Source organism: Rhinatrema bivittatum, chromosome 9 (assembly GCF_901001135.1).
Source record: "Rhinatrema bivittatum chromosome 9, aRhiBiv1.1, whole genome shotgun sequence".
NCBI classification, from domain to species: domain Eukaryota; kingdom Metazoa; phylum Chordata; class Amphibia; order Gymnophiona; family Rhinatrematidae; genus Rhinatrema; species Rhinatrema bivittatum.
In genome coordinates this window covers 99,106,560-99,133,539 of record NC_042623.1, presented here as the reverse complement: position 1 = coordinate 99,133,539, position 26,980 = coordinate 99,106,560, and the positions used below count along the sequence as shown (strand labels likewise).

Genomic DNA, 26,980 nt, shown 5'->3' with positions numbered 1-26,980 from the left:
AGGTCATTCTATGATTATCTTACCTTGCCTCAGTGCCCTCGAGAGCATTACACTGATATTCTTCATAAGTTGGAAGTCTGCAGGATACCAACATCTATGTGGTTTATCAGTGCTAGGGCGACTCAGTGTCTGTGCTAACATGAGGCTGAGGATTAATGTGGGCAACAACTGCCCTCATCCTACCTGTACCACACAGAAGGAAACAGTGGAGCACCTGTTTGTGAGCTGCCCATTTAGTAATGCAGTGCGGGCAGAGGGCACCAAATGAATAGCTTATACCCTCATGTACTGGGTATCTGGATAGGATCTATGGGATTGGGCTACAGCCGAGAAAATCTCGATGAGCTCGCATTCTGCAGCTCATCACCACAGTTATAAAGCATAAAATATGGCTGGCTCAGGAAGCCTTAGTATTAAGGACCATGCACACTACAATTAATGAAGTGGTGTCTTCAAATCATGAGCACAAGCTGGGAAATCAGGGACTGAGAAGAGCAGTATACCCCCCCAAATCTGGAGAGCATTCTGGGGTAACCTGAGAGCATTACCTGGATGCTAAAGGAACACACATCATGTAATTGTTACCCTTTGCCGGGGGGGGGGGGGGGGGGGGGTTGCAGTTTCTGCTAGGGTCATTAAAGTATTTTTTAGTCCTGGCTACTTTCTCAATCCCACCCCTTCTCTCTGCAGATCCTGAGGTGGGGGAGGGGGGGGGTGGAAATCCTTCATTGCCCAGGTGATGGCGTGTTTCTCCTTAAGTGTGTATATTGCTCTGGTAGTGCATTCTCTTCAGGGACAAACAGGCTGGACAAAGACTGGGTATTGAAATAAGTTTTTCTGATTATTTCTAAAACATCGATCAATGTCCCACATGCTTTCCACAAATGAAACTATACCTTTGAACTATTTACATAGTCTCTCTGAGGATTAGCTTGTATCCTTTCCTCCAAAGTCCCGAGGGGGAACTTGCCACTTTTTACTCATCAGTGTACATGACCCAAAGTGTAGGGGAGATCCTACTGGGCACCCCAAAGCACAAAAAACATCCTACCTGAGTCCAAAGATTTGTCGCTTGCCCACAGCCTGTGTCCTGGTCCCCTTGGGGTGGAGATCCAGTTGGGAGTCTCCAGATCTTGATGTTTCAATCCCGTACTCTCTTTCCACTGTGTGTGACTTCTCAAGATGAGAAGTCTGATATTTCCAGCCTTGAACAAAATTCTCTATCTCCTAACTCCAATTCTATGAGGAGGGGCAATAAAAAACCTCCACACTAACAAAAAGGGAAAACCTAAAATGCTCAAAATCCAAAATTTCCACTCTGGATAGTGCTGTCACTGCTTTACTTCCTCTAGGGCAGTGGTTCTCAACCATTTTTCTGTCGGGACCACCTGACAGATGGTTCTCACATGCGTGACACACTGAACACGATCGTCACGGGGCTAAATGTAAACATATACTCTGTGTCTACAAGAACTGCCCTGACTCCCCAACAATGGGTGTAGAACAGAACTAGGACATTCCCCATTCAATTTACCATACAAAAAAGATATTTCTTGTGTCATCTCAGTAACAACAACATAAACACTCTCTCCTACCAGGCGCAATAGTCCTCCTTGTGAAAAAAACAGTAATTTACCACCAATACATGTCCTAATGAGAAAACACAACAAATAATATTGATACAATTGCTTACATGCTAGTAAAATACCTCACCTCGGTCACACACATAGGATCGATCTTCACCAAGTACAGAAAGACCTCAAATTATAAACATGGAGACAGAAACTGGAATGAAAACCCCCAAAAAAGCCACTCTGCATTCAGTGCAAAACTGAAGAAATGGAAACTGAAGTATAGCACCTAACAGACTCCCAGGATCTGTAGTAAAGCACACAAACTAATGCGCACAAAGTTACACCTGCATTAAGGAACTCATTCAAAAAGTAACAACCCTACCTATGAAAAGGCATTACTACAAATATTTAACCAGGCCCTAAACACCAATACACCTCCTATTAGGAAAACAGAACAAGCCAATCTGCTGTAAATCCCTACACAGAAATAACAAACTTGCAGAATACCCTTACCTGGATCACACATGCAGAACACAGATAGACCCTCAACAAATACAGAATAAAGTAACCATCAGGTTAATGTTTTTGTTTTTTCCATTGTTTCCCAAACAACCACTTGGCAGGAAATCCCCTGCGGCCACATTCTCAGCTGACTGCTCTGCACCGCAATGATCGCAGCACAGGCAAACGGCTGCGTGCTGCCTTCTTACCACTGCAGGGCCGGAAGGAGTCTTGGGAGCCTTGGGACACAATTTCTACAGTGGCAGCAGCAGCAACATGGCCCTGTCGTCAGCTTACATAAACACTGCTGCTGTTCTTCTCCGGGCTTGAATGTGCCGATAGCACGGGCAGGAACGGCAGCAGTGTTCGTTGAAGAATTCTTTGCGCCTCGCTGGAGTACGGAGAGGGAGGGAAGGGCAGTGGGAGACCAGGATGTGTGCAACACACCTGCCAGTGCTTGGCGACACACTGGTTGAGAACCGCTGCTCTAGGGAGTAGTGGGGTGGCTCACAAGCTCTCAGGATGGTGGTTGTCCCTTTCCCAAAGCACAGGGTGTTCCCCAGAACGAAAAAATGAATTCAAAATCTGATTAAAAGTCTCCAAAAATCTCTTTCTTCCAACAATGAGGCAGACCCTCTCAGACAGGGAGTGTACTGATGAGGCATCTCCTCTGAACGCAAGAAAAATACCAAGTTGGGTTAATAGGCCCAAACTCAGCAGGGTGAAAGGAAAAATAGCTTCTAACTCTTCAACAGCCAAACCAAAATGACCACATTCTCTATACCTTCATCTCCACCTTATAGCCTTGGGATAGCCAATCACAGTCAGCTCATTGGAGATGTAAAGGAATGGAAATGCCTACTAAGCTGTTATTAGTCCTGATGGTAAAGGACCTATGGCCATCTAGTGGCTAACCAAAAGGTCAGCCACATAATAATAATTTCAGAATGCTTTATACCTGTTCTTATAAATAATGTAAATATTGTATATATGTAAATATTTTGTTTACAAATAAAATAGAATTACCCTTCTATTTCAGTACTGAGACTCACACACAGCTCTGCCAAAGCACTCACTCCTGTCCTGCTGCACCTCCTGCTATTCCAATGTAACCCAGTGGAGGTAAAGGATTTTTTTACTTGCTTTTGCTGGAATTTCTAGTGATGGAGATGTTTAAAATGAGAAGACAGAGTGAAAACTCGAAGTCTGTTATCCCTAATTCAGAACTGCATAAAAGCTGAATGCTAACTGACTCCAGGATCATTAGAGTGCACGACCCCTGTAAATGTTCTCTGCTGCTGGGAAGCAGAAGAGGGGGAACAACAAAGTAAACCAATAATCTTTTGAGGGATGAATGGAAGGAAAGCGGTATTGGAGTGTATAAGAGGTGCGAATTACTGACGAAAAACCTGAGCTGCATAAAGGTTACTGGGGGTCCTGAAAAAGAAAAAAAACAGGAAGCTAAGATGGTGCCTTATATTTTCTCTCTTTTTCTTTACTTTGTTTTGGTTAAGATAAGTCCAGTCACAAATGAAATAAGAAGTAAGGCTGAAATGTAGGAAGTACAGCTTGATATAACAGATGTAGAATAACTATTTTTAAGAAAAAAAAATGGGCAGGCATCTCAATGGTTAGCCAAAGCATATTAGGACCCCCTCCTTGCAGCTCACCACCACCCTGCCTTTGGAATCTGCTGCCTGTAACCAAATTTAGATAACTTTATTGGCAAGACAATGTTTACATCGGGGCGACAGAGGGGCAAATTAAAAACCTTGCTGGTGTTAGTGGGTCGGGACTGTCCTTCGGCCACAATCATAGCAGTGGGAAACAGCAGCTGAAGAAGCTGGCACTCTCTCCTCCTTTGGACAGGTCAGTGGCCACAAAACCAATCATGGTTACTCCTGGGGGAATTCTGTGCAAAAAAATTAAAAATTCTGCACGCAAAAACTTAACATTCAGCAAAATTCTGTAAACTTCATATTGGTCAAAATAACACAATTTACATGACAGTCTTTAAATAATTATATTTTAAATTAATACAGAAAAATGTTATTACTTAGAGATGCAGAATTTTAAATATTTTGAGCAGAGTTTCCCTAGAAATTCACTGTAAGAGTGTCCCTTCCACTCGCTCTCCCTACTCCCCTGGCCACTTTGCCATCTCAAGCCCCAACTCTTCCACCTGCCAGTATCTCTCCCCTCCACCACTAGGCTGAACCCCTTCCACTCTATTGCTAGTCCCAGAGTTTGACCCCGTTTTCAGTACTGCCCCCCACTCAGGCTCCCTCTGTCCCTCCCTCTCTCTAATACACATAGACACACCCTCAAACAGGCTCCCTCACTCTCTGGCACACACACATCCCCTCATACAGGTCCCTCTCTCTTGCATACACACCCACACAAGCTCCCTTTCTGTCTCACACATGCATCTTACACAGGCTACCTATGTCTCTCTCTCATGCACCCATTCACACAGGCTCTGTCTCACACATACACAATTCCTTCACACAGGCTAGCACCCTCACATACACACGAGCTCCCAATCTTTCATACATACACACACTCCTTCACAATCTCCTCATATAGGCTCTCTCTCTCTGGCACCCACACTCAAGAACCCCCCCCCCCTCACCTCCCATGCTCTCTCTCACCCCCTCCTGCTCACCCCCCTGCTCTCTCACCCTCCCCTCCCCTCTCTCACACCCCTCTCCCTGCTCTCTCACCCTTCCCTCCCTGCTCTCTCACCCTTCCCTCTCACACCCCTCTCCCTGCTCTTTCAACCTCCCCTCTCCTCTCTCACCCCTCCCCTCTCTCACCCCTCTCTCACACCCCTCTCCCTGCTCTCTCACCCTCCCCTCTCTCACACCCCTCTCCCTGCTCTCTCACCCTCCCCTGTCACACCCCTCTCCCTGCTCTTTCACCCTCCCCTGTCACACCCCTCTCCCTGCTCTCTCACCCTCCCCTCTCCTCTCTCAGCCCCTCTCCCTGCTCTCTCACCCTCCCCTCTCTCACAACCCTCTCCCTGCTCTCTCACCCTCCCCTTTCCTCTCTCACCCCTCCCCTCTCTCACCCTCCCCTCTCCTCTCACCCCCTCCCCCCTCTTACCCCTCTCCTCTCACAACCTCCCCTCCTCTCTCACCCCTCTCCTCTCCTCACCCCCTCCCCTCCCTCACACCCCTCTCCCTGCTCTCTCACCCTCCCCATCACACCCCTCTCCTCTCTCACCCCCTCCCCTCCCTCACACCCCTCTTCCTGCTCTCTCACCCTCCCCTCTCTCACAACCCTCTCCCTGCTCTCTCACCCTCCCCGTCACACCCCTCTCCTTGCTCTCTCACCCTCCCCTCTCCTCTCTCACCCCTCCCTTTCACCCCTCTCCTCTCAGCCGCTCCCCTCTCCTCTCTCACCCCTCTCCTCTCACCCCTCTCCCTGCTCTCTCACTCTCCCCTCTCTCACAACCCTCTCCCTGATCTCTCACCCTCCCCTGTCACACCCCTTTCCCTGCTCTCTCACCCTCCCCTCTCCTCTCTCACCCCTGTCCTCTCACCCCCTCTCCCCGCTCTCTCACCCTCCCCTCTCTCACACCCCTCTCCCTGCTCTCTCACCCTCCCCTATCCTCTCTCACCCTCTCCTCTCTCACCCCTTCCCCTCCCCTCTCTCACACCCCTCTCCCTACTCTCACCCTTCCCTCTCTCACACCCCTCTCCCTGCTCTCTCACCCTCCCCTCTCCCCTGCTCTCCCACCCCCCCTCCCCTCTCTCACCCCCTCCTCTCCTCTCTCACCCCTCCCTCTCCTCTCACACTCACACATTCACTCTCACCGGGACCTTCATCTTCGCCATGAGCGGAGCACACTCTGTTCACAGCACACAGGGGGTCTTCATTTCTGAGGCAAATGGTGCACATCCCGCGGCACCGGGAGCCTTCATTTTCACTGCGAACAGCGCACTTCCCGCAATACCAGGGGCTTTCATTTTCACTGTGAATAGCACACGTCCCGTGGCACCGGTCCTTCATTTTCGCCACAAACAGTGCGCGTCCCGCGGCACCGGGGGCCTTCATTTTCGCCGCAAACAACAAGCATCCCACGGTATGCTGGGGCCTTCATCTTCGAGCGCTCCGTTCGCAGCATGCTAGGGTCTCCTATGTCAATTCTGTGCAGGGGGAGAATTCTGCGCTCCACAGTAGCGCAGAATTCCCCCAGGACTACATGGTGCAGCAATCATTTCATCAGTGTGTGCGGTGAGAACTACATATACTATCATTCAAATGAAATCCCCAGGCCTGTGTTCATAGGCAACACCTCGCTCCCATGTTCTTTCTGCATCTTTGCACCATAAACTAATGTAACAGCTATGTGGGCCAATTGGGGGCAGGCTTCACCTCCAAGTTCCTTCCCTATTTTAACTGGACTTTGCAGTGTCCGATTACTATTATAACCAGACATTATACAAAACAGCACAAAACCGGACTGTCTGATCCAGAACTGGACAGCTGGCAACCCTAATCTATTGCTTTAATTTCCATGCAAAGCTAAAACATGAGCTAACAGATAAAAACCAATATCTTTTGGAAAAAGCAAGTGAAAATGCAAACACTTCTCCAAGAAAAGAATATTATATACTGATAAGCTCTACCCATAATTTTAAGGAAGGATCAACTACAAAGTGATTCTCTTAGCTTCACAGCCCACTCACCTACTTATAAGCATCCTGCAGTACCATCAACTCAAAGTACTGCTTTTGAAGCATCTGGAAACTCTATCCTCTTTTAGGAGCTGGAGTGCTATTAGGGTTGCCAACTGTCCAGTTTTGGACCGGACAGCCAGGTTTTCAGGCTTTCTGTACAGTGTCCAGTCAGACGTACCGACCGGACGCTAAATGTCTTGTTTTGCAGGTGGATCCTCTTTTTTTCCCCACAGCCTCTTAGTTAGAAGAAGAGAAAGGTAGTTCAAACCTATCAGAGGACAGCTGTGCTGTATCCCTATCTCCTTTCCCCTGCTGTGATTGGACAGCATAGGGAGAGGGGTTGGTGCACATCACAGCCCTCAGCTCCCAGTAGTTCTGCAGATACATAGATACACTGTTTAGGATCTAAAATTTATGCAAATGAGAGGATATCATTCCTCCACCCCACCCCCTGGTTCTCAAGTGTCCAGTCCTGGTCTGTGGAAAAGTTGGTAACTCTAGGTGCAATTCAAATTTTTAGAAAACACATACCACCCCTACAATATAATCAGAATACAAATGTTATACTGTATGAGAACTTAAACAATGACCTTAAGAGAGAGGATTTTTCTCTTGAAGGGGCAATAAGATCACAATAAAATCTGCATACAACTGTAAACAAAACAAGAAAAGAATAAAACTATGAGGAAATACTTTTGTTGTGTTCCGCGGCCGCCCGCAACTGCTTCCCCCTACCTGACCGCGACGGCGACCTGCCGCAGCAGCATCGGGGGAAACGTCTGAAACCCGATGCCCGTCGGTCCCGCACGTCAGCGAGGCCCTCTGCGGTGGACACCAGGCTGGGAGCTGTCCCTGCTCCTCCATCGTGGCGTCAGGTAGCCTTTCCTCCGTGGCCGAAATCCAAGATGGCCACTGCCATCTTAGGCACGAGGCCGTGCCACCTTCCTAGATTTAAAGGGACCTCGCCCCTTTAATTGACCACAGCTGTTTCCTATGAGCCAGAGCAGAGGAAGTATATAAGAAGACTTCCTCTGCTCATTCCTTGACTTGGCAACTTCCGTGGTTGGTCAGGTCTGCTTGCTTCGGCGAGTCTTCTTGTGCTTCGGATCCTTGCTTCCTGGTTCCTGTCTTGTTTCATTGATTCCTTGGCTCCTGACTTCGGATTGGCAACTTGTGATTCCTGGTGTATGACTTCGGACTGGCAAGCGGTGATCGTGGTGTGTGACTTCGGACTGGCAAGCGGCGATCCCTTGGTGTGTGACCTCGGACTGGTAAGCGACGACCCTCTGGCACTTGACCTTGGACGACTTCTGGACCATCGTCTCCAAGGGCCCACCTAAGTCCCAGCGGCCCAGGTCCCTATGGGTTCCTCCCGGGGGGACCGCGGGCTTCCAGGGGTGAAGCTCCAGTTGGCCCTTGCACCGACCTCACGACTCCTTGACCAGTCGAACTCAGTACATCAAAGAGAATCTGGAAAGGGGCTTCATTCGTAAGTCAATGTCCCCAGCGGGGGCTGGGTTCTTCTTCGTTGGGAAGAAGGACAGAACCCTTCGCCCTTGCATCGACTACCAGGGCCTGAATGCAATAACGGTCAAGGACAGGTACCCCTTGCCCCTCATTTCCGAGCTCTTTGATCGTCTGCAAGGTGTGAGGGACTTCACCAAGTTGGATCTCTGAGGGGCCTATAATCTGATTCGCATCAAGGAGGGTGATAAATGGAAGACGGCCTTCAACACCCGAGACGGCCACTATGAGTACCTAGTGATGCTGTTTGGGCTCTGTAATGCTCCAGTGGTGTTTCAGAACACCATGAACGAGATACTCCGCGATCTCTTGTATCGGTGTGTGGTCGTGTACTTTGACGACATTTTGATTTTCTCGGATTCCCTGACCACTTACCGCAGTACGTCGTCCAGGTACTACAATGTTTATGGACCCCCAGAAGCTAAAAGCCATTCGGGAATGGCCGCAACCGTCCGGACTGAAGGCACTCCAACGGTTTTTGGGTTTCGCCAACTATTACCAGTCCTTTATTCATCCATTGTGGCCCCAATGACAGCCTTGACCCGGAAAGGCGCGGACCCCAAGAACTGGCCTCCGGGAGCAGAGGCCGCCTTCCTCCGACTCCTTCGTCATCCGGATCCGCAACGGCCGTTCGTCATTGAAGTGGACGCTTCCTCAGAAGGCGTGGGGGCCGTTCTGAGCCAGACTTCGAAACACCACAAGCTACGTCCGTATGCCTTCCTCTCTCGCCAGTTCTCTCCGGCAGAGCGGAAGTACGCCATTGGCGATAAGGAGCTCCTAGCCATTAAAGTGGCCCTAGAAGAATGGCGCCCTTGGTTAGAGGGGGCACAACATCAGTTTACGGTCTACACGGACCATAAAAATCTTGAGTACCTGCATCGGGCACAGCGACTCAATCCTCGATAGGCACGTTGGGTGTTATTCTTCACCCACTTCAACTTCGTCCTACGCTATAGACCGGCTGGGAAGAATCTTAAGGCCAACGCCTTGTCCCGAGTCTTCGAGACTACAGAAATGTCAGATGATCCCCGGTTTATCATCGAGCCGTCACATGTCCTGCCGTCCGCCACCACGGCCAAACCTCCTGGGAAAACTCTGGTCTTGCCGCACCTGCGGAAACAAGCCCTGGCGTGGGCTCATGACTCCCGTTGCTCCGGTCATCCGGGACAATATCGGACCTTACAGACCCTTCGCCGATACTATTGGTGGCCTAAAGTCAACAAGGATGTCCGGTCCTATGTAGAGTCCTGTCAGTCATGTGCCCATCATAAGAGGATTCCAGGTTCGACCCCAGGTCTGCTTCAGCCACAGCCAGCTCCTTCGGAACCATGGACCCATCTTGCAACGGACTTCGTAGTCGATCTGCCGTCATCCAGTGGGAACACTGTCATATGGGTGGTCATTGATCGGTTTAGCAAAATGGCGCACTTCGTGCCTCTCCCAGGGTTGCCGTCCGCACCACAGTTGGCCCAGCTGTTCGTCCAGCACATTTTTAGACTGCATGGTCTACCCAGAAGCATCCTCTCGGACCGAAGCCCCCAATTTACTGCCAGATTCTGGAGGGCCCTCTGCCAGAAGTTCGACGTCACCCTGGACTATACTTCTGCTTACCACCCTCAAACCAACGGTCTAGCGGAGAGAACGAACCAAACTCTAAAGCAGTCCTCTGCATCTACGTAAATGAGAAACAGGACGACTGGGCAAGTCTACTGCCATGGGCGGAATTTGCACTCAATTCACACCTTTCCACGGCTACCGGATCCTCTCCATTCCAGATAGTCTATGGGAAGCAGCCACGCCCCCCGCTGCCAGTTCCCATTTCCGTCACGTCCCCGGTAGCCCAATTCTCAGCGGACAAACTGCACCGCCTGTGGGTCTCCACACAGCGCGCACTGATTAAAGCCAGTCAAGTGGCAAAAAGGTATGCTGATCAGCGACGGAGACCACACCTGCCTCTGAGACCTGGTCAAAAGGTGTGGCCTGGCACCCAATTTATTCACCTGAAGCTGCCATCAACGCGACTGGCCCCTCGATTTATTGGGCCATTTCCCATCCTTTGACGAATTGGTGCAGTATCGTACCAGCTTCGAGTACCGCCTTCACTCAAGATACACAACACGTTCCATGCCTCCCTTTTGAAGCCTCAGGTACTATCTTGGCCTTCCAGTACGCCTCCGACTCCCCAACCTATCACCTCTGAGGACGACCTCACCTATCAGGTCCGAGAGGTGTTGGATGTGCGAAAGCATCGAAAGAAATGGGAGTATCTGCTAGCCTGGGAGGGGTTCAGCCCCGAAGAAAACACCTGGGAGCCGTTTGCCAACATCCTTGATTGGGGCTTGCTTGACCAATTCCATAGAGACCATCCGTCTAAACCCAGGCCTCCGGGGAGGTGCCCTAAAGAGGGGGATACTGTTGTGTGCCGCGAACGTCCGCGACTGCAGCCCCCTACCTGACCGCGACGGTGACCCACCGCGGCAGCATTGGGGGAAACGTCTATAACCCAATGCCCGTCAGACCTGCACGTCGGCGAGGCCCTCTGCGGTGGACGCCAGGCTGGGAGCCGTCCCTGCTCCTCCCTTGCGGCGTCGGGCAGCCTTTCCTCCGCGGCCGAAATCCAAGATGGCCGCCACATCTTAGGCGTGAAGCCGCACCTCCTTCCTAGATTTAAAGGGACCTTCCATGGTTAGTCAGGTCTGCTTGCTTCGGCAAGTCTTCTTGTGCTTCGGATCCTTGCTTCCTGGTTCCTGTCTTGTTTCATTGATTCCTTGGCTCCTGACTTCGGATTGGCAAGCGGTGATTCCTGGTGTGTGACTTCGGACTGGCAAGCGGCGATCCTTTGATGTGTGACCTCGGACTGGTAAGCGTCAACCCTCTGGCACTTGACCTTGGACTTCTGGACCATCGTCTCCAAGGGCCCACCTAAGTCCCAGCGGCCCGGGTCCCTACGGGCTCCTCCTGGAGGGACCACGGGCTTCCAGGGGTGAAAGCTCCAGTTGGCCCTTGCACTGACCTCACGACTCCTTGACATCTCAAAGGTCCACCTAATTCCCAGCGGCCCAGGTCCCTACGGGCTCCTCCCGGGGGGATCGCGGGCTTCCAGTGGCGAAGACACAGTTGGCTTCTTCGACATCACGACTCTTCCTCTGCCTCCACAGTCACTTCAATTTCCAGTGCCGAGGGTCAGCCGGTCACATCTTCTGTTCCGCCTCGCCACCCGATGGGAGAACCTAAGGATCCACCACCTAAGGTATACCACCCTTCCGTTGGCCCAAGGGTTCACAAGACTGAGCATAACAACTTTTTAGTAATTATGTATATATATATATATATATATATAAGAGACAAATAATTATGGGGTTTTTTCCCCTGTATATTATGGGGGTAGATATTCAAAGCGTGTTCAGCACTATTTAGTCAGATAAATGGAACTTATGCAGCCAAGTAGCAGCCATTGAATATGCGTCTACATTCAGTGGCCACTGCTTAGCTGTATAAGTCCCTTATGCAGATAAAAGTTACATGCACAAAATGTGGGCATGTACTGGGCGGATAGTGGTTAGAGAGAGTTAGCCTTATAAGTTATATGCCTAACTACCGATGCTCGGAGTTAGCTGAATAAGTTTACATCTAAGTTTAGACACCCCCATAGAGCAGGTCTAAACTTAGCTGGGTAGACTTATCTGAAGTACACACATATACGCGTATATTCAGCAGCTTTGCCGTGCACTGAATATACATCAGAACTTAGCCGGATTAGTTCTTTTTTTTTTTTTTTTTCCCAAAATAATTTTTATTGGGATAGAACATGAACAGGTAACAAGTCTCGCACAAAGGCAGGTACAACCTACTACAAAGCAATTGATACATTGCAACTTGTCGAATACAAACTGACAATAGTAAAACCTTCATCATGTCGCCATCCCATCTTATTTTCCATTTTTACCCCGTACCCAACCCACCACACTTCCAACCCATACAACACGCACACCCTCACACATACACTACATTCACCCTGCCACACTTTCCCCTTATCGCCTCTGCCCCCCACTTCCCCCCCCCCCCCCCCCCCAACTGCCCCAACTGAGACCCGGGATTACACCATTCAGGCTCATAGCCCCCGGCCCGCAGCCCTTCCTGGACAGCTGCCGGTAACAAGGGAACGCAAACCTGCCAGCAGGCCCTGTACAATTTGTCAGGTTTCAGTTTACCCGGGATAAAGTCCATGCGTTCCATCTGAAGGATCAGGGCCATTCTCTGAGACCAGGCCAGCACAGACAGGGTTGCATCTGGGGCCGCCCACTCGGAAAGTATCGTGCGGTATGCCAGGAGGAGGGCCACTATGCTAAATTTATCTTTAGAATGACATAGGACAGAAGTACAGGCCTGGGGGCTAGATAGCAGAAATTGGCCAGAGGTAGGTAGCGGGGCAGAGGTACAGTGCAAAATGACCCCCGCCACCGAACCCCAGAAGCTATTCAGAAAGAGGTGGTGTGTGAGTGTGCCTTCAGCAGTCCTGCATTTTATACAAAGAGGGGAGTCTGTACACAATGCCTTTGGAGATCAGATTACAGAGAGACCCCAAAACAATCAAGAGAAGTCTAAAGACATGGCTTTTTAAACAAGCCTTTTATAAAGAGACCGGAGAATAGAAAATACACTGGAATAAACAGAAAAGCACCGGCACACAGCACTATTCTCATGAATGTGCATTACAATACTTTCACATATTGAGTACACAATGAATGTAATAAGATAACACAGTAAATGTGATTTTTTTTTGACCTGTAAAAGTACCTTCTAGGTACACCTGGCCAGAACCTACATCACTAAATATTTGTATGTATTTTTATGATTTAATATAACAGAAACTTAATGGCACCGGTTAGAATGTACTATAGTATGCTTACTCCAAACTTACTTATGTCCCTACATGTAAACCGTTGCGATGGTATATAACTTAGTGACGGTTTAGAAAAGACTTCAAATAAATAAATAAATAAATAAATAAATTTGGAACCGAAAGACATCAGTACAATAAATGCGGTGCAAGATTTTGAACTGGAGTTCCCAAAGACCAATGTCAGGGACCTGCCTATGCACCACTGTAAAGCGCTGTTCCAAATATAGAGGCGTAAGAGGCAGTGCAAGTTCCGTGGACCACTTGACCGCCAAATGTTCCAGTCGACTGTCCATTCGTAAGGTCCAGCCAAATTTGGCCCATCCGGAGATAGTATTAGTGAGCAGGGCCGTGTCAAACACTTTGGTGGCGAAAGCGGACTCCTCCCGCCTGACCGCTGGTGTCCACTAGAAGGAGGTCAAGTAATGCCTTGCTTGCAAGTAGCCGAAGAAGTGCTTGTTGGGTAATTGATAGTTAGCAGCCAAAGTCGCATAATCTAGCAAGACATACGCTTCGTGATCATAGCAGTGAAATGCGACCACCAATTCCTTGCGGGCCCAGAATTGAAATATAACACTACTGTCCCTCCCCGGCACAAACCCCACATTTCCCAGGAATGGCATCAACATCGAAGTTAGCCCTGCCAGGCCTCCCTGCGACCGCAGCCATCGCCAGGCACGGAGGCATGGATTTAATAGCACACTAGGAAAGTCCAGCACCCGCTGTGCTCCCTCATTCGTCTGGAGGAGGCTTAAAGGGGACCAGGGGGCTGTCATACACCTCAACAGGTCCGGCTCACAGTAACGGTAAGTGTCAGTAAGCCACTCGCCCACGAACCGCAACTGGCAAGTGGCATTATAGAGTCGGAAATCTGGTAAGCCATATCCCCCCCTTTCCTTAGGGCACGCCAGTGTCGCGTAACTAAGGTGCGCCTTCCTCCCCTTCCATAAAAATTTTTGTATCAAGGCGCACAGTCGTTTAAGATCCTTAAACTTGAGCCAGCAAGGAATCATATGTAGCACATATATAATTTTGGGGGCAATTACCATTTTGATTAGCGCACACCACCCAAGCAGGGACAGCGGCAGAGCGCCCCAGGCTTCCAATTGAGTCTGTACCTTATCCAGAAAGGGCCGCACATTAAGGTCATAGTGGCTTGCCAGATTCCGAGGCACCCAAATTCCCAGGTATTTCAGTTTGTCGGCGGCCCACTGGAGAGGAACGGGGACGTCTCATGTTTGCTGCAGCCGTGGCTCTAAAGCTAGTGCTTCCGACTTAGCAAAATTGATTTTCAGGCCAGCCACCCTCTGAAATTGATTAAACAGATCGATAATTATAGCTATACTAGAGTGGAGGCGCCCCACAAAAAAGTAGGTCATCAGCAAACATCGCTAGTTTGAGGGGGTGAGTATCCACACTAATACCCCACACCCCACGGTCCCCCCGCAGGCGAGTGGATATGGGTTCAAGAGCCATGATAAAGAGTAATGGGGAGAGAGGGCATCCCTGTCGGACCCCACAGTGTAAATCAAATGAGGGCGTTGGGGCTCCGTTCACTAGTATGCTAGCACTGGGGTTGCAGTATAGTAACTCAAGCCACTGCAGGAACGCTCCCGAGATTCCATACTGTCGCAGCACCCAGAATAAGTATTCCCAAGACAATGAATCAAACGCCTTTTCCGCATCAAGGCTAAGAATCGCTGCTTCCTCCCCAGAGGAGTAGCTGAGAGATGCAATCAGGCGCCTCACATTGCGCACTCCCTGACATCCCTGAACAAACCCCGTTTGGTCCCCATGAATGAGAGAGGGAAGTAAACCACCCAAGCGCGCTGCCAAAATAGCTGTTAGCAGCTTAAGGTCGACATTAAGGAGAGAAATTGGTCGGTACGAGCCGACTTCCAGCGGGTCCTTACCCAGCTTCGGGAGGACCGCTGTGACTGAGTGATTTAAGGCTGCCGACAACGTGCCCAGGTCCAGCAACTCATTATAAAATGATCTAAGGGGTGACAATAAGGAACATTTCAAAATTTTATAGAATTCGGAGCCCAAGCCGTCCTGCCCCGCAGCTTTCCCTAATTTGAGTTTCGGTATGGCCGCGTATACCTCTTGATCACTAACAGGGGCATTAAGAGCCAACCGCTGGTCCGGAGATATGCACGGCCAGGGAGTGTTCTGAAAAAGGGCTTCAGTAACCACCCGGTCCTGAGGTTTCTCCGCATACAGCTGTTGATAGTATTCGAAGAATCTGGCAGCAATGTCCTCCGGGGCAGTATGGTGTTTACAGAGCGTCTGCAGATAGAGAGTCTAAGACCTTGGGTCCTGCAGGGGCTTCCGCCATCTTAGAAGCGGGAGGGGGCGGGGGCGGCAGACAACACTTTTCCGCGCGCTTCTCTGTCGCATCGCCCACGCTCCTGGGAATGAATCAGGCTCTCAAGGGAGAGGGGACAAGACACGTGGAGCTGAGTCCGCCGTCAGCGAGATTCTGGCCAGTAACACCAATCAAAGGACCCAAAGCATAGGGCGCAGGGCTAACACTGGTGGCACAGGCTCGTTGAGGCACCACCAACATGTGGTCAATTCACCAGTTGTAACCCACTCGGGGTAGTGCTGCCAGCTGGCTCGGGGGCCCAGGCCGTCCCCCCCTCGCGCAGGGAACCTGAGATGGGCAGAAGATTGCAAAGTCCCCCTAATGGCTGACCCAGAGGCTACAGGCTAAAGCCCTCACACGCCAGCCCCCGCTCCAGAGCAAACTTACTGAAGCAGCTGTTCCTGTGGCCAGGCAAGCTCCCCTGTGACTTTGCCCGTCTTTTTTTTTTTTGTGTGTGTGCTCTGCTCTCCTAAGGCTCCGATCCCGGTGTAGCGGTGCGAGGAGGGCTCCGGAGGGGAAACGCCGCCGAACGCATCTCACCGGCCGCCATCTTGGATCGCCGAGCTGAAGTTTCCTCCCGGCCGAATCCATCACCATCCGCCGTTCTCAAGCACAGAAAGTGGCCACAGCAGGGGCCCAGCAGTGGCAGAAACCCTCCCAGTCTTGGTGCAGTAAGTATCGCTGCCGTGGCATGGGGCCAGCGGGGGGAGGCTGGCGGGAGGTCCCAGAGCTCAGATCGCTTCCTCCCTTGCTGGTGACATCATCGCCGGAAGTCCAGTTCTAACTGGCTAAATTACTTACACCACCAGCTTTGAATAACTACCCTGTGTAGTTAACTTTTTTTTTATTTAACTGTTTTCTTTTATTTCAAAAAGTTTGGGAAAAGATTTATCAAACCTATAAAAAAGAAAATAAAACCTAGGAAACAAGTTAATATAACTTTTTACACAAATGAGTGGTACACTTGTGTTCAAAAGCAGCAGTAGTAGGTTATAAACCTGGCCATTCCTTAGCTGTTTGCTTTCTCTTTTGATCTCTTTCTTTTCTGTCCTATTTTCCAATATTTTTAGGCTTTCTGGAAATGAAAGACATGCAAGTTTTACTAAAGCTATGACCCCTTTACAAACTCTCCTTTCCTAAGTTCACACTACAGCTGTTGGTATTATATTTGTGCTTTTCACACAAGTTCAACATACTAATAAGAGAAAACCTTTGCACATACTGCTTTGCGCAGTAAATCAAGAAACAAAGCATGCTTTATTTGCGATAGCATGTACTGTTTCCTGATTTAGTGCACAAAATAGCATGTGCCAGGTTCTCCTTCATAAACAGTAACATTTTTTGTAGTATTAAAATGTTATTTAAACCAATGAGTTGCTGCAATGTTTATAAAAAGCAGCAAGGGCATAACATGGATGCCAGCCACATGGTCAGAGGGGGCTCCCTGGGCTGAAGGGTGGTGGCCTGACCTCTGACCCCCCAGCCCAGCGTGGGCTAGGGGCCAGATTGCTAAGGCGACCAATGGTCGCTGGGAAGGGGTGGGTCTGGGCGGGTCTGGTGATGATAGCCCAGCCTCTTCCTTTGCTCTTCATTGCCAGCGTGTGTTTACATGCCTGCTTACTTATCCCACTGTATGGTGAGTAAGAATATAAGGAGGAAAATGAAAACAAATTAGAATATCCCTTCAGGCCCAGCAGGTACTCACAGTGTGCCGCTGTTCCCAATTCCCAGCCGGGATTCAGACCTGCTGCCTCTAGCAAGAGAGGGATTTCCCTCTTACGATCCCAGTCTCTGGTGTGCTTAGATTAGCTGTAGCTACTCGTTAGAAATCTTTCTGCATGTGGCAAGATCCGTCCCAGCTTCTTCCGAGCACGGACCGGGCTCCTAGAAACAGTGGCTGTCCCTGCAGCCCAAGCTGGGAAGGATTTTCTGCTCTACTGCTTTTGCTTTCCTGCCCCCACGTGGTCTCAAGAACAAACTGAAAAGAAGGAAGAGCCAGCTTGCTACAGCAATGTGGGCTGGTACAGTCAAATAAAGTTACAAAAAAAAAAAAAAAAGAACGGGTTTCCTTTAGAGTTCTCCAGCTCTTGCAGTGGGCTAAGCAATCAAACTTTGAAAATATGCAGAACTGTAACATGCTGCAGCGGCCAGATAGTTAAAAAAAAACAAAAAACCCCACTTTTCTTTGCTTCTCCACCCCCTTACTATGTTTAGGTATGTGTGTGTGTATAGATAGATATATATATGTGTACGTATGTATATGTGTTAATAATATATATATATATATGTACTTCAGATCGTTTAAATTTAAAAAAAAAAAAGAGAAGAAAAGTTTTGATCAATGACAGTGCCCCACGCCAAGTAAAACTGCCGAGCACCGACCACTCTGGCTTCAGGAGAGCCCCCGGGCCCACAGGCAGGGATACCAAAAATCCTTTACCTCTCGCAAAGGCCTCTACAGGCCAGAGTCTCACAAACCAGACCCTTTGAGCAGAGCGTCTCCCCAACTAATCGAAATAAGAGTACAAAGAAAGCCCCACAGAAGGAAGCCAAAAATAGTGTCCGATAAAGATTCCAAAAAATGACCCAGGCAGCAAGCTGGCAGAACCAGTAAAAATGATGACCTTGAAGAGCGTCTGGCTGACATGCACAGGTAGGCATCGGAAAAAGGTACAAAATGTCAGAGTTGCCTCTCTGCAGAGCAACATGGTACTGTGAGAAATGACTTTAAATGTTGCCATCTCAGTAATTAAGCCAGATATTAAACCTTTAAACATTGCTAAAGAAAACTTCCCTTTCTAGATGCCTTTGCCCAGAATATGCCTGGAGAGCAGTTAGGGGCCTCTTCCTGACAAAGCATAAAGTAAAGGCATGAGGTTAGAACTAACCCCCCTTCTCCCTTTAAAGTTCTGCTTCTGTGCAAATTAGCTTCTTACAAGATAAGATATTGTAGCCATGCCATTTAGAAACTGCATGTACAAAGACCTGCCAGACACTGATAAGCATCAGGGGATGGAGGTAAGGGGCCCCTCCCAGTTGCAAAGGAAGAAATAACTAACAGGCTGATACAGTAAAGTTCGTGGGAGAGCGGGCGAGCGCACAGGCTAGTGTCCTGTGCGCGCGATTCAGTAAACTAAAATATTTAAATTATGGCCGGCGGTAAAAAGAGGCGCTAGGGACACTAGCGTGTCCCTAGCGCCTCTTTGTGGACAGGAGCGGCAGCTGTCAGCAGGTTTGACAGCCGACACTCAATTTTGCCGGTGTCGGTTCTCGAGCCCGTTGACAGCCAGGGGTTCGGAAACCGGACGCCGGCAAAATTGAGCGTCCGGTTTTCAAGCCGCGTGCCAATTTCAAATTTTTTTTTTTTTACTTTTTTTAACTTTCAGGACCTCCGACTTAATATCGCCATGATATTAATTTCTGCCGGTGCCGGCAGAAATTAGCGCCTACCTTTGGGTAGGCGCTAATTTCTGAAAGTAAAATGTGCGGCTTGGCTGCACATTTTACTTTCTGTATCGCACGGGAATGACTAATAGGGCCGTCAACATGCATTTGCATGTTGCGGGCGCTATTAGTCTCGGGGGGGGGGGGGTTGGACGCATGTTTCGACGCGCTATTACACCTAACTGAATAAGGGGTAAAGCTAGCACGTCCAAATGCAGGTATCGGCCTGTAAAAGGGGTGGAACAAGCAAGAAGGTGCTTATCAGTGTGGTCAAAAAGGGAGAAGTAAAACCAGGGCTTCAGCTAGCAAAAAGAGTATAAATTCCTTGTTGAGATTCTGTGGGGGTGTGCCTACTATATGTATGTCACCCCATTTGCAAGTGGTCATGTAAAGATCTTTTATAATGATTTCCCTGAATTATGCTCACTAATAAATAACTATTCCCAGAGAAGGGAGTTGTCTGATTTTTGTTTCCCACAGCTTGGCGCCCAAACAGAGACTTGAGAAGTCATCGCGGACACCGGAGCCTGGTGATCGGGGAGAGGAAGGCGCGCCCATTGATTTCAACAGCCCTTGAGCCCTCATTAGAAACCAGTGTCCCGACTGACCAAAACTAGAGTGAGTGAGCTCAGTGAAACCATTATTGTAACAGCGCTGAAAGTAGGCACAAGAGCCAAGAGAATTCCGTGCACGGAAGCAAGGTAAGATCAGGTTTTTAAGATTTACCTTGTTTGCTGGGGATTGTGACCTTAAAAGGAATATTTGAAGTGTGAGGCTTTGAGAAACTTCACAATGGCAAATAAAGTGCCTAATGTTGAAAGAGGGGAAGGGAAGAGCCCCTGTAAAATTCCTTCAGATGTTAAAGTCATGAGTTGACAGGATATTACTAAGGTAAAGATAAAAAGAAAATGATAAAATAATGTTGTTTTGAATGGCCAAAACAGAGTATAAAGCCACCAGCAGTATTTTGGCCAGAGCATGGAGTTAGATGATAATTTAGTTATGTCAGATTTTAAATATATAGGTAAATAGGAAAATACTGTTTTCTCAGGAAAAAGGCAAGGAAATAGTTAATGGGGTTCATGGGAATGAAGATCCCAGAGTAGATTGAGACACAATAGAAAAAGCTGCAGCCAGAGCACAGAGAATACAGAAGAGGGGAGTGACTAAGGAGAGAAGAATAAAGGCACGGCATTGAAGCAGTTACTAAAGGATACAGAGCAGTATCTGCTCCCAGATCCTCTGGGACCCAGAGTTAGGAGAAAAAGATAAAAGATCAGAAAAGCCGGAGAGATCAGACCCCCTGTATCCCCTAAGGGAAGTACCGATAGGGGGTGGTCATATTGGATACGTAAACAGTCCCCTTACTAGTGCAGACAAGATCATTTAAAAAAATAAAGAAAGAAACCTTTACTAGATGATCCTACAGGTTTAGCAGAACAAATAGATCAATTCATAGGACCTAATATTTTTACTAGGGCAGAATTGACATCAATTATGGGTATAATATTTACAGCAGAGGAGAGGGTAATGATACAGACAGCTGCAATGAGAAGTCAATTGAGGAACTGTTGAAAGAAGCACAGAAAGTCTTTGTGAGGCTTGAGGAAGAAAAGCAGAAACAGAAGACTAGAAGTATGGTAAATACAGTAAATGAGATAATGAGGAAGCGCCCTACCTACCCGCAAGATAAACAGGGAAAAAGATGTTGCAGTGCTGCAAGCTCCCTTGGGAAGAGGGTGGGGAAGAGGTTTCAGCCCAGGGGTTCGCTACCCACCCCCCCCCCCCCCCCCGGCAAGGAACTTCAATAAAAGTCCAGGGGCTCGCTACCCCTGGCATAGGGGACTTGGGAGGCATTGGACCTCCTCGCCCCGGGAAGCCCGAGGAGGAAATCGGGCAGGGTGTTTTCATTGCGGGCAGGTAGGGCACTTCAAGAGGGAGTGTCCCCAGCTTGTGAAAGAAGACCAGGTCTTCTCAGTGGTAGAGGAGGAAAGCGAATTGGGGGGGGGGGGTGTCAGGGCCTACTACCAAAAGCCCTTGATAAATTTAAAGGTCGGACCAAGAAAGGAGGAGATAGTTTTCTTAGTAGACACAGGAGCTGCCAGATCTTCAGTTACCATTTTGCCAGCAGGGGTCAGTATAATGTCCCAGAAACTCACAGTGTCCGGGGTAAAAGGGGAACAGTTTTCAGTCCCAATAATAGAAGACACTAATATAGGGAATCAGGACAGGGAGGTCCGGGGAAGTCTCCTATACATACCCTAGATAGGGTGTAATCTGCTAGGCAGAGATCTTCTAGTTCAGTCAGGTATTTAAATGGTTTAGTGTAGTAGATCTGAAAGATGCATTTTGGAGTTGTCTCCTAGCTAAGGAGAGCAAAGACATGTTTGCATTTGAATGGGAAAATCCTTACACAGGTAGAGAACAACACCGGTGGAAGGTTCTTCCCCAGGGGTTTAAGGAGTCCCCAAATTTGTTTGCACGGGTTCTAGAACAGGTTTTACAGAAATTTTCCTTACCCAAAGGAACCCAGGTACTGCAGTATGTGGATGATTTGCTAATATCAGGAAAGAAGCAGGAGCGGGTACGAATAGCCACAAATAAATTGCTAGATTTTCTAGGGAAACAGGGATTGAGAGTCTCCAAGGCTAAATTGCAATATGTAGAAAGGGAAGTAAAACACTTGGGATACTTGATTATTGGAAGGGAAGAGTAAGAATTTCAGACGGAGTGATTTGTGAAATGGTGCATGTTTAATTAGGAGAGCCAGTTGTCACGTCACAGCTTGTGGCAGTGCCTCCTAGAGGCATTTACAAGAGAGACAAGGGAGTAGCTTTATGCAGACACATTAGAATGATAGGTCAGCCTAGGAGTGTGTTGAAGAATACTGTTCAATCATCTAAATTGCAAGCACAGAGTATTTATTTTTCGAAGACCAGAGTCACAGACGTTAAAAAAAAAACAAAAAACAAAACTGAGTTCACTGAAACAGGGGCAGTTCAGAACGAAGCAGGAGCCTGGCTCCTCCCTGACAGGCACCAGATGCTAGACAAGCCACTAATGAAAGACATTATGGCAGTCTTGCATCAGGGAAGCTATTGGGGAGGCTTAAGCTCTTTGCGATGCAGTCCTTAGGAAGTATGGCTGTGTAGGGACTTACACAGTGGCTAAACAGATATGTGAAAGGTGTCCCAGATGTCAGAAAATCAATAGGAGAATTTTGAGAAAAACAGCCCCGGGGGGGAAGGGATCCAGGTCTAAGGCCTTTTCAAAGTATACAAATAGATTTTACTAAACTGCTCCCATCCCAGTGACTCAAATTCTTACTATCATTTCACTGGATGGGCTGAAGTTTTTTTTCTATGGCCTCAGCTACAGCACCGGGGGTTATGAAAGTGCTCTTTGAACAAATCATCCCATGAAATGGGCTGGTTGAACACATTGACTCAGATCAGGGAAGTCATTTTATCTCCAAAGTCCTGCAAGGGGTAATGGAGGGATTGAGGCTCAATTGGCACATTCATACTCTCTGGTATCCTCAATTTTCTGAGAAAGTAGGAAGAATGAATCAGACTCTGAAACAGCAAATTTCTAAAATTGTTAGAAACTGAAATACCCTGGACTAAGTGCTTACCCCTGGCATTGCTACGGGTAAGGACACACCCCAGGAAGGATAGGGGAGTATCCCCCTATGAGATGATGTTTGGATTGCCCTATCTGGGAGGGGCTGGAGAAATACCAGTGTTCGAAACAAAGGACATATCTTTAAAAGAATTATATACTGGCACTTTCTTCTTCTTTATCTCATTTAAGGGAAAAGGAGCTATTGGCCCAGACTTCTCCACTGGACTCTGCGGTACACCGGTTCCGGCCTGGAGTCTGGGTGCAGATAAGTGTGGAAGGAGTCCAAGTTACAGCCAAAGTGGGAAGGACCGTTCCAAATCCTTCTGACCACAGAAACGGCAGTGCGGACTGCAGAGAAAGGGTGGGCTCACCATTCCCGACTCAAGGGACCCGTGGAGCTGCCTACAGATCCTTCTCAGTGCACAGTGGTGAGAAGCACAGACCATCCACTTAAGATAAAATTTACAAGAAAAGACCAGAATTTTTGCATGAACAGTTATACTTTGAATGTTGCTTTGAGCTGGGATCCCGGCCCTGATGACATCCCTATTTGGGACTCAGCAACCAGGTTTAATGTAATGTGTGAATCGTTGAATATATGTCTATGGGACCAGGAACATTCATAGTGTGGGAGGGGGATTTTACGGATTAAAGAATAAGAATTGAACAAGGGGATGTGTCACTAATCAGACCTAACACTGGGGAATTGGTAACATTTTGGTACATCACACATAAAGACCTAGGAGGTAAAAGGTACCTGTGGTATTTCTTAAGGAAAAAGGGGGAGCAGAACCCTTGAATCCTTTGAATTAATTTGTGTAGGTGAATCTTTGGCTCCCACCTTAGGGGTCAAAAGGCGACATTTTCCTTAAGAAATCTGCTTAACACTTTCAGCTCTTATGTAGACAGCGGGATTGGAAATAGGAGTGCTAGCACTATTGATTATACTAGTGCCAGTCGGTCTATGGTATATGATCAAAAAGGGGTGGTGTGAACCAGGGAAAGGGGGAGAAGATGATATGGATTCTTGCTCTTCAGTTTTGCTGGATGCCAGCCCAGATAACCGGTTGGTACCCAGTAAAACAGTGGTTTAATATAATCATAGGAGGGGATGATCCATTTATCATAATGTTTGATGCCTGCCAGCTACTGGATTGTGGAACCATTGAAGAATAGAAGAAAATAAGTAAGGCTGATATACATATATGTGCCCAGAAAACCCTAGTAGATTACAAATATTTGAGCCTAGAAATCCATGCCCAAGATGGAGTGTGGTGTGGTGGAACACAGCAAGTAATTGGGAGGCCCCATCATACACCAGAGCCCTGCAAAGGTACTTGAGTTTGATTAAAGGGAAAACCCCTGGTGATTGTGGGAACTTAAAAGTGTAACTCTATAATACTAACAGTAAAGCCAGCCGCCTGGAAAGAGCCACCTCTGGTGGGAACTCCGAGTGGGTTAGTGTATGAATTAACAGAAAGGCCCTATGGGTTGGGGGCGGATGTAACAGGGATGGATCCAAAAGCAAGATTCAGAATCATTTTTGTAAAGGGAGTAAGGAATCACTCTCAGGGAGACATGCCCACCATTAAACCATTTGAACCACCCCTTAATGACCCCCAAGGTAGTGAGAGTAGTAACCATAACGGAACTAAGCCAAACTCTTGAGATACAGACAGGATATGAAGAAATAAAATGCCTGATTGAAATGGGTAAAATATACTGTAAAGACCCACAGCACAAAATAGTACTATTCCCTTTTAGCAAAGGTAAAAGCCTGGAAGAAATGGAGTGCATTCCGACCTTGTACCAAGAAGAAACAGCCTGGAATAACAATGTCTGTAAGACTCTGGCCCTCCGATACCCTGCCTTGAAGCTGAAACAGGGGCAGCAGGCACCCCCAACATTCTCCCCAAGCTCTGTCTCTCACCACAGGGGGCAATGTACACTCAGCACTTAGGAGAATTGGGGTCCTGTAATGCCACCTTAAATGTGACAGGAGGGAAGGAGGCAGGAAAGTATTTGAAGTTGCAAATACTTTCGTTATTTGTATAGTTTACGGAGACTCACTGTTACTGTTCCATGTAAAAAGCCCTGGTCGGGCTTGTAAGACCAGGGCAATTTGCCTTTCTATGTAAACCGGATTGATTTGTATCTTATACAGGAATTTTGGTATATAAAAATTATAAATAAATAAATAAATAGCCAGAGCTGACCTGTGGTGGTACTATGAAGGAAGATTTAATAAGGCAGACTATACCTGCTGACTGGGCTATAGTACTATTTTCCAATTCCCTTCACTCTGTCATTTAAAAAAGAAAAAGAAATAAAGAGAGAGAAAAAGAGAGAAATGAACAGCCTAGATAAGGATCCTACAGAGGATGAATGAGAAGGCAACAAAAGTAATTAAAAAAAAAAGGGGAGGATTGTGAGAAATGACTTTAAATGTTGCCATCTCAGTAATTAAGCCAGATATTAAACCTTTAAACATTGCTAAAGAAAACTTCCCTTTCTAGATGCCTTTGCCCAGAATATGCCTGGAGAGCAGTTAGGAGCCTCTTCCTGACAAAGCATAAAGTGAAGGCAGGAGGTTAGAACTAACCCCCCTTCTCCCTTTAAAGTTCTGCTTCTGTGCAAATTAGCTTCTTGCAAGATAAGATATTGTAGCCATGCCATTTAGAAACTGCATGTACAAAGACCTGCCAGACACTGATAAGCATCAGGGGATGGAGGTAAGGGGCCCCTCCCAGTTGCAAAGGGAGAGATAACTAAAAGGGGTGGAACAAGCAAGAAGGTGCTTATCAGTGTGGTCAAAAAGGGGGAAGTAAAACCAGGGCTTCAGCTAGCAAAAAGAGTATAAATTCCTTGTTGAGATTCTGTGGGGGTCTGCCTTCTATATGTATGTCACCCCATTTGCAAGTGGTCATGTAAAGATCTTTTATAATGATTTCCCTGAATTATGCTCACTAATAAATAACTATTCCCAGAGAAGGGAGTTGTCTGATTTTTGTTTCCCACAGTACCAGCAAAAATGAATATTCAGCCTGTTCCTCTTCAGTTCCATCATCGTAAGACCCTGATGAGTACAGCTGATGAGTACAGCTGCCCAGCTGCGGGTCACTCAGTCTGGGCCCATACTTTCTTTGTTGGCGAGGATTCATCCAAAAATTCATGAAGGAAGCATTTAAATTTCTAAAAACTAAACAAGACCAAGCAGACAGGTGACAAAACAGATAAGGGCACCAGAGCAGATGGGTTAGAGGAGGTACAGTCCCCTGCTTCCAATGGGGAAAGCACCACCCTCACACCCTTCCCTTTGCTCCCTCTTTCTTCTTTCACACATACCCCTTCCCTCTCAGTCACAGCTCTCCATATGATTCACCCCTCCCAGTGGTCCTCATCTTCCTGCTGGCCGTGTGTGGGAAGCCCATGGGCAAGCATTCGTAGCTCCCGTTCTCTCATACACACAGGTTCTCACACACACACATGCATGCTCAAGCTCCCTCTCTTTAATACACAAGGCTCTCACACTCATGCTCCCTCTCTCTCATATGTCCAGACTCTAACACACCTGCAAGCTCCTCTTATACATGCAGGCTTTCACACACACACAAACTCCCTCTCATACACACAAGCTATAACACATATCCTTGCTTTCACACACACATATGCTCCTTCTCTTACACACATCTCAAATACACACAAGCTCCCTCTCAAACACACAAGGCAGTCACACATACATACAAACCCACGCTCTCACAGACAAATGCATATCCCTTTCTCTCACACACAAGCTCTCACACACATTCTCTATCTCTCATACAGGCTCTCTCCTGCACACACACTCATTCTCACACACGCACAAGCTTCCTCTCTCATACATGCTACCACACACTCACACTCTCATCCAGGCCTCTCCCTATCTTTTATGGAGTCTACAGGGGAAGGAGGGGGATCTTGTGACTGCCCCCTCACTCAGGCCGCCAGTGGGTTGGGGTGTGCCTGTGGCCCAACGGACCTCTTCTTTGGCTGCTGCGACATGGAGTCCATGGCAGCCTCAACTGGCTTCTCCTTTAGAACCCAACAGCCGCCAGAGTAGAATACGGGTATGGGCCCATGCACAGGGCTAACGATGCCCCTGTTCTGCTTCCTTACACTCACGGCCCTACATGTCCTTTCTCCAGAGCACAGGCCCAGAAGACATTATTTTCTGGGCCTGCTTCGGCAAGAGGGTGCAGAGTTTTCCAATATTGGCTTGGAGAGCTGTCATATTTTTTAGAATTCTTGAGTCCTCGGGCCAAATCTGTACTAGGTGCAGCTGAAAAAAAACAAAGCAAAAACAATCCCCAGTTGCCCCCCT

At 48.0% G+C, this 26,980-nt stretch overlaps 1 protein-coding gene across 7 annotated transcripts in view; it reads right to left on the bottom strand.

The window, feature by feature from the left end:
• IMMP2L (inner mitochondrial membrane peptidase subunit 2) overlaps window positions 1-17,504 on the bottom strand; it is a 1,785,698-nt gene extending 1,768,194 nt beyond the window's left edge. For 5 of the 7 annotated variants that reach the window (XM_029616961.1, XM_029616964.1, XM_029616966.1 and 2 more), the window contains exon 1: window positions 17,258-17,504. The gene's annotated coding sequence lies outside the window, so the exon portion shown is untranslated. Of the gene's footprint in view, window positions 1-1,051; window positions 1,582-3,101; window positions 3,500-17,257 lie in introns of those variants that run through there. The other 2 variants (XM_029616962.1, XM_029616963.1) reach the window with 2 other exon arrangements.
• Window positions 17,505-26,980: the final 9,476 nt, after the last annotated feature.